The 7,291-nt window shown below is 53.8% G+C and overlaps 1 long non-coding RNA gene across 1 annotated transcript; it reads left to right on the top strand.

Annotated features, from left to right (window-relative positions):
• The first annotated feature begins 3,859 nt into the window (after nucleotides 1-3,859).
• LOC147598559 (uncharacterized) lies at nucleotides 3,860-6,664 on the top strand. Its single transcript, XR_015260437.1, has 2 exons — nucleotides 3,860-5,143; nucleotides 6,415-6,664. It is a non-coding gene; the product is annotated as an uncharacterized LOC147598559 (long non-coding RNA).
• The last annotated feature ends 627 nt before the right edge of the window (nucleotides 6,665-7,291 follow it).

Here is a 7,291-nt window from a genome sequence, read left to right as displayed (position 1 = left end):
TTCTATAAATCATTTCCTCGCTGACAAATGGATGCACATCACCACCACCCCGCAAACAAGGCAGGGACGTAGATAAGAGTGGTACCCTGTGCGGAGGCGCTGATCCCCTGATACCAGCCTCTCCATGCATCAGACCCCGTCCTTCTCACAAGGCAATCGCTCAAACCAGTGATCGCTCCATCCGCATCCCTGCTTCCCACATCAGCACTTGTTTCGGGAGAGCACCGAGCATGAGAAATGGTGTTTGTACCAGGGAGGAACAAAGCTGGGCTGGTGCGGGCATTGCGGAGAGACTGGCTGTGTGGGTGCTGTGCCCTGGCCAAGCTCTGGGTAGCTGGGTATGTTCTTTCCCACCTGTCCCAATCATCCCTCCCTATCTTAGGCTATTCTATGCATTTGTACGGTATTTAGATGAAGCTTCCCAATGCGTTGCTGAATTTTGGATTTTATTCCTCTCTAAACCTGGCCACTCGTGGGACTCCTGTGCCAGTCAGGGATGGTGAAATTCTCTGTTTCCAAAGCCCAGACCGGGTACGTGGGTAAAACATTTGCCTGGTGCAGTGCAAGCTTCCCAGTCCGGGGGGAAGCGCTCTTCATGCCTTCCACCCGTGCCCCTCGTACGGAGACGCGGATCTGAAGCCACATCCCGGCCTCCATCCGAGGCGTCCCTTGCTGCCCACAGCGGAGCAGAGCAGGGCTGGCTTTGCAGCCTCCATCAGCTGGAGGAAGAGCTATGCATGACAATATTCCCTCTGAGGGCAATTACTCTCAACAGGCAACAGCTACAGCACAAATTCTGGCACCTCAGCCCCTCTCTTCCTCCCCGGGTTGCTTGGAGAGTTTGTCTGAAGCAGAAAGTGAAGTCCCTTGCTGGAAGCCCGTGTAGCCTCAGTGATAGCTACAGGGATCTCATCAAGCAGGAATTTCTTGGCAGGGGATGGGACCTGTCTGCCATATGGTTTCCATGTTCAGAGCAGAAGGTGATCTGTGAAAGGAAAAAAAATCTGAACTTCTGTGGTTGATTTTCACTTGAGACTAATTGTTCAGCGCAGCGGCGGGGAGGGACCGGGGACAGGTCTGACCCTCGCCCGCTGCAGCTCCCGGGGCGCTTGGCACAGAACCCTCAGCACCTCCTCTGCTAAGGGCTTGTATCGTCAAGGGATTTTGTATTTTGACAGCTCTGATATCTGTTTGAAGGGCTAGACAATAAAAAGTAAAACGTTTGCTTAAAATTTGAGGCAGGAGTGAAGCTTAGATTATGCACTCAGGATGCTGGAAGCATGGAAGTTGCCCAGCCGCAATGCCCGCGGTGCTGCGTAGCAGTCGTCAGCGCCGAGGAATGGCTGTGTTCCGCAGAGGGGGAGTGGGGCATCCGCTCGCGGAGAGCAGCGGCAGCTCCCCAAGGCGGGCGCAGCGCCCGGGAGGCTGGGGAGAGCGGAGCGTGAAGCGACCTTGCCGTCGGGCATCGCTGGGTGGGAGGGAGCGCTGAGCGTGTATTGCAAAACTGCATCCGCGGGCTCAGGCTCGGCAGCGCGTGTGCCTCTGCCTGAGTCAGAATTCATTCTACTCCGGGAGGGCCTGGTTTGCAAACTGCAGCTTCCAACTGGCAGCAATAAAGAAGTATAAATGGCTCGGCAGACAGAAGAAAAGTCTCTCTGTGCCTGAGAGACAAAGACACTCACTGCTCTTGAACAAATATTTAGGCCATTTCTGTTGCCAAAATCATCGCAAGTGGCCAGGACACATGTTTGCGGCAGAGCCCTGACCCCCGCTGTCCTCGCCGCTCGAGCCCTTGGAGTGCGGCTCAGAGCCTTGCCAGGGCCAGGGGACCAGCCAGGCCGCATGCCCCGCAGAGCCCTGCGTGGCCCGGAGACGGTGTGTCATGGGTCGGGTTCTGGGTGAGAGCCTGGGGTGGCTGCCAGGGGCTGCTGTTGGTCCGTTGCCTGTGGGGAAGGTCAGGGTGGTGCAGCCACGGCGGTGTCGCCATCTCCACGTGCCGGGTGTTTTGGCACGGCCCGCCTGGCGAGCAGCAGCGAGGGCAGCAGGCTGCCCATGGCTAACCGAGGTGGGCAGAAGCCAGCGGTCCCTCGCGTGGGGCTCTGCTCTGGGCAGGGACCAGGCCCCGCGCGGTGCCCTGGAAAGCGCACGCGTGCCTTTGGATGGGTGTCGCGTGCCTCCTCTTCCCTGTGTCCCGGCAGCCAGCAACAGCTGATCTGGCTCGGGCCCCTTCCGTAGAAAACGAGTCAGCACTCAGTTGGGAATTTCATGCCCCAGCGTGTCGCTGCCCTGTGCTGGCGTCCCGGGCTGCGGTGCCCTGCCGCCGGGTGCAGCCACGGCTGGAAGATGCTGTGCAAACTCCCCTGTCCTTCGTGTGGCGTGTAACGAGCAGAGTGGCACCGTGCTTCTGCCTTTAAACGTCTCATTCCCTTCGGATGGAAACGGCGCTAATCAGAAATAGCTAAGGAGAGCCAAGTAAAGAGCAGTTGGTGTATTTGAATTCTTTTGACGTCTCTGCAGTGTTTCTGTACAGGCACGGAGTGTTTTAAAACACAAAATGTAACATCAAAACAGTAAAAGTAGATCAGAATGTTCTGACTGGAGTTTCAAACAATACCCTGGAAATTTCCAAGTCTTTCCTGTTTGTCCCGCTGCTCGCTGGACTCCTCTGTTTGCCATCCTTCTGCTGTTTACGATGGCAGAGCTGTTTGATTTTTCCTACTTGCAGGCATCGATCTGGAGGCACTTAGCATATTTCGCTAAAATAGCCTCTTTCCAAAAGTTTCCTAGTGTGCTCAGGCAAAGTGGAAACATTCTGGTGGCCTCAGCCGGCTCCCGCGGCGGCGGGGCAGGCGGGAGCCCTCCCGGCGCTGGGCCCTTCCCCGGAGCGGCGCTGGGCTCCTCCGGAGCTGGGCTCCAGCCGTTGGGGCCAGGGACCCGGAGCCTCTCAGGACTCGAGGTCGGAGGAAAGCAGAGCTCCCTCCTCCTGCTCTCGTTCTGGCAGGCAGATTCCATCACTGCACAAATATTTTGGCAATGGGCGATAATGGGAAAGGAAATGCAGAAACATCCAGTCCGTCAGGAATTCTCTGAACTAGGACACTGCAAGCAGAGAAGCCGGCAAGCGGCGGGGCTGGGCTCGGCCCTCGCCGCCCCCGTGCCACTGGCTGTTCCCGTGCCATCCCGCAGACAGCCTTGCTCTGGCCTGGCGCTGGCTGCGGGTGTTTATTGCCCGGGAAGCGTGGCGGCGTGCGATGTGTAACAGGCTGCTCGCCGTGGAAGGGTGTTATGCGCTAAGTGGTTACAGCGGTGTGGGCTGGTGTGTGTATTTTGGTATCTATAAACAAAGCAGCTCAAGAATGCCTTGATACCAAAGGTTGTTTTTGGCTTTTGATCAAATACTTAATGTCTAGTTTTTTTGCCTTTTTTTAAAAAAAAAAAAGAGTTCAGCTGTTGAAAGTGAGTAAAAGAAAAGAAAAGAAAACTGTGAAGCTCCTCGCTCATGTGATTCTCCGAGTTCAGAGGAATAATCTCCAGGTCTGTGGAAGGACCGAGGCTGGCAGAGGTGGGGGGAACAGGCACTGCGGGAGCTGGAGCTCCCTGCGAGCACCCAGCCCGCTGCGAGGAGACGCAGGTTTCTCGTGGTGGTTCTGAAGCCAGGACAGTTCCGGAGTGAAGCCCCTGGGACCCCTGCGCTGAGGACTGACACGCTCATTGCTGCAGCCCGTCCTCACTGCCAGCCACCCCGCTCTGGGGAGCACCGTGCCGCCATCGAGACAGCTCTGGCACACGGCGGGCAGGGCTGGGCAGGGGTCTGGCGGAGCAGGGGCCAGGGGTGCCCCTGCCCTGGGCACTGCCAGCGTCCTCCCTGGGGAGCAGGGCACAGCCCGAACCTACCCCTGCGAGCAGGGCGGCATCGCCGGGGTGCTTGGTTTGTCTCCAGAAATGGATATTGTGACGCCACACAGTAATATCCATTTCCCGGGTTTGAGGAGCTGGATTCTTGTGTTTCATGCTATTTTGGTATTCATTTCAGTTTTTATCATTTTAAGGTTCATGCATTTCTAATTGTTGTGAATACCGTGCTAGAATTAATAGTTCTATGGTTGGTTTATTGCATTTAGTGAAATTATGTGCATGTAGTGTTTGCCAAGAAAAGACGCAGCAGAGACTTTAATCATGTAAAGATGATAATTTAGTTGTTACACTTGTTGAAATGATGGGATTAATTTTTTAAAAGTTTGCAAACTAGAGGAGAAGTGTAAAACACTCCGGCAGCCGGACAAGCGAGCCAGCAGCGACTGATCCTCCCAGGGCGGTGGAGGAGCACTGCTGTCATGGCGGGGGGAGAAGTGGCCCTGGACAGTTTCATAATTGTGGGAGTCTTCATTATTCAGGGCAGATACTCCATGACTTTATCTGAAGAACTCAGAAAATTTTATAACTGCAGTGCACTTTGTGTCTCACTCCTGTCTCCACAGTTTCTGCTGAAGAGGTCATGGATTCTGCATGGCGAACAAAAAATGAGTCACGAATCAGAAATTCGGCATCCAGAGTAAATGCTTTTGGTACCAGAAGGAACCCGTGGGTGCTCTGACCCCAGCCCCTCGTCTCCAGGCTGGACACCGAGCCTGCCCAGCGAGCGGAGGGGCAGCCCGTGGGGCGGGTGGGCGCGGGGGGATGGTGCTTTACCCGAGGGTGGCAGGCAGGATGCGGGGACGGTGCCGGTGTCACCCTCACAGGCTGGGACACCTCCCCTGAAGCCCTGCACTGGAACACGCCGTACCTTTCCTTTTCCTTTGATTTTTGCTCCTGGAGCCCGTCTGCCCTGCAGAGGTGGCGGATCAGCCAGGGCCGCTCCCGAAGGTCAGCGGGTGTTCAGGCTCGGGAGTCGGGACTCCCGCGGGTGGGTGCCCGCAGTGTGCCGGCCGGAGGCACCGGCTTGCCGGGGGTGAAGCAGGGTGCTGCTGAGAATAATCACGAATTGCTGCAGGGACGGGGAGAGCTGACCCGCAGCAGGGCTCACCGCCCTGGCAGAGCATCCCAGGAAGCCCAGAGTTTGGCCATGTAGAATGCTGCCTTTTCTCTTCTGGTTCCCACTCGTCCTTCATCTCACGGATACATCCGTTTTTGCCCTTGCCTGCCGGTAAGGGAGGGGTGCCCTCCTTTCCTCCAAGCCTTCAGGCCTTGGTGCCCGTACTAGCTGATATTTTTTGGAGGGAGCGGGCACAGGGAGCCTCACACAGGGTCTGGCAGCGGAGCTGGAAGCTCCTGGCTGTGCACAGGTTTGCACTGCTGTGCTGGGTGCAGGGACTGTCGCACGTGCCGCAGGAAACCTGGGCACAGCTCGGGCATTAATTCTGCAGAGCGTTTTGGAGCATATTGTCAGGGAAGAAAGGAGAAATGTAAAATAAGTCTTGTTTACTACAGATGATGATGTGGCAAAATAACTCAACAGCCAGTTCTCAGGGGTTTATGACAATAATCATGAATATGTTTTATAAATATGTAGGGATGTGAGTGGACTCAATTCTGGCTGGATTTAAATAATACGGTTTTGTGCAGCAAAGCCTAAATCAAATGGCTGTAATTTATGCTGAAATGTACTACAGGATGCATTTATTCACAAGTATGTGCTGATTGTAGCATTGTGCCTGATTTATGGTGTTTCACTTTTTCATACGAAAATCCCTACCAAAAATAATATTTAGAGTCTCCTTTTATTTACTGAGCCCCAGCAGTTTTCTGTAAGCGCAGTGGCAGAGGATCGCTTATCTTTCCCTCTGGTTGCTCAGAAGTCAGCCTGGAGCCGACGGCGGGATGTGGCTCCGGCTGGATGCGGCTCGTGCTGCGGCGCGGCCGTGAAACGAGGGGAGCGATGCCTGGCTCTGGGAGCCGCTCCGCAGCGCGCGTCACCGTCCTGCTTTAATGCAATGAGTGGCCATCACGTTTGGAGCCTGGTGAGGATTGGTAAGAGCAAAGTGAAATAAAACCATTCCCCTTCCGTCTCTGGGGTGCCAGCGAGCGACGGTGGTGTTGAAAGTAGGTTGGGGAGAGTGGACTTTATCCCTTGTCCTGTGATGTGATTGGCAAGTGATGGATGGTAATTTGGATGTGGAAGGCAGATGGGTGCATTTAGATTACGGAGCTGTAAACTCAAAGGATTCATGTCTGCAAGCTCTTTTCTGACATGCGAGCAGGCGGAGATCCCATCACCTCTGACATCTTTGCCGATTTTTTTTGCAGAGGTTTCTGTCGTCAGGTGGATGGAAAGTGTTGGGTAATCCTGGCCTTGCAGAATTACCTCGAGAAAGCGTCACATCTCTGGCTCTGCTAGAAAAATAACATAATTCAGAGACTAAAAGATTTATTTAAAGCATTTGAAATCCCCAAAGAAATAATTTCATCTCCTATTAGGTCGCAAACCGTCCTGGGAGCGCGCACGTCCAGTAGGAGAGAGTTAAGATCCAGCAGTGCTTCTTCCTGGGTTAAAATTAGTTGTGCTGAAAGTTTATCAGTGATTTATTCTGCGGAGTGACTCCATCTGTAATTCTCCTTCCGGAAAGTTTCAGCACCATTGTTTGTAATGATAAGAACTTGTTGTAGCAACCTCTGTCCCCAAACACTTGGAAACCCTTGTTTAAATAAACATGCAACTTGCAAGCAACACGCAGCTTAAATGTGTATCTTATTAAAAGCTGGCAGGACCAAGGCTCCCAGCTTTCCTGCCAATGTTTGGAATACAGTAGCATTTTTACTCCGTAGTAATAAATTTCTGTAGAATGGAGGGCCATAATATTTGCCGTTTTTAGGGGAAACTCTGCTTAGTTAGGCGGAGAGATGGAAAATATTCCTAATAAATAGGGCACAGAATGAAGCAAGTAAATATTTAGGTTGTTAACTGCCTTACCCAGGGCTAAAGCTCTCCCCGTGTTTTGAAGGAGGGAAAGGGGACGTTCCCAGCACTTCCAAGGAGCGGCCTTACGGCAAGCCGTCTGAAAAGCAAGGGATTGTAAACTTGCCCAAAACGAGACGGAATTGCCTCTCGCCCCTCGCCTCTGCGCATCGGTACGGGGTGGACTGAGCGAAATGTTGGCAGTTTTCAGTCGCACAGCTGCAACAGGGAGATTTCAACCAAATATTCTACTTGAAGTGTTCAGCTGCGTTTCGGTGTTGTTCAGCTGCGTTTCAGTTGTTGGCTCAGTCCGGCTTTGTATTTGCAAGGAAGAAGCAAAGGGCGTGCGGGAGGGAGGCAGAGCAAACCCGGGCTGCAGATACGAAAGGTGGGGGGTGA

This window comes from Chlamydotis macqueenii, chromosome 17 (assembly GCF_036417535.1).
Source record: "Chlamydotis macqueenii isolate bChlMac1 chromosome 17, bChlMac1.mat, whole genome shotgun sequence".
In the NCBI taxonomy this organism is placed as follows: domain Eukaryota; kingdom Metazoa; phylum Chordata; class Aves; order Otidiformes; family Otididae; genus Chlamydotis; species Chlamydotis macqueenii.
This window is presented reverse-complemented; position numbering and strand designations above follow the sequence as displayed.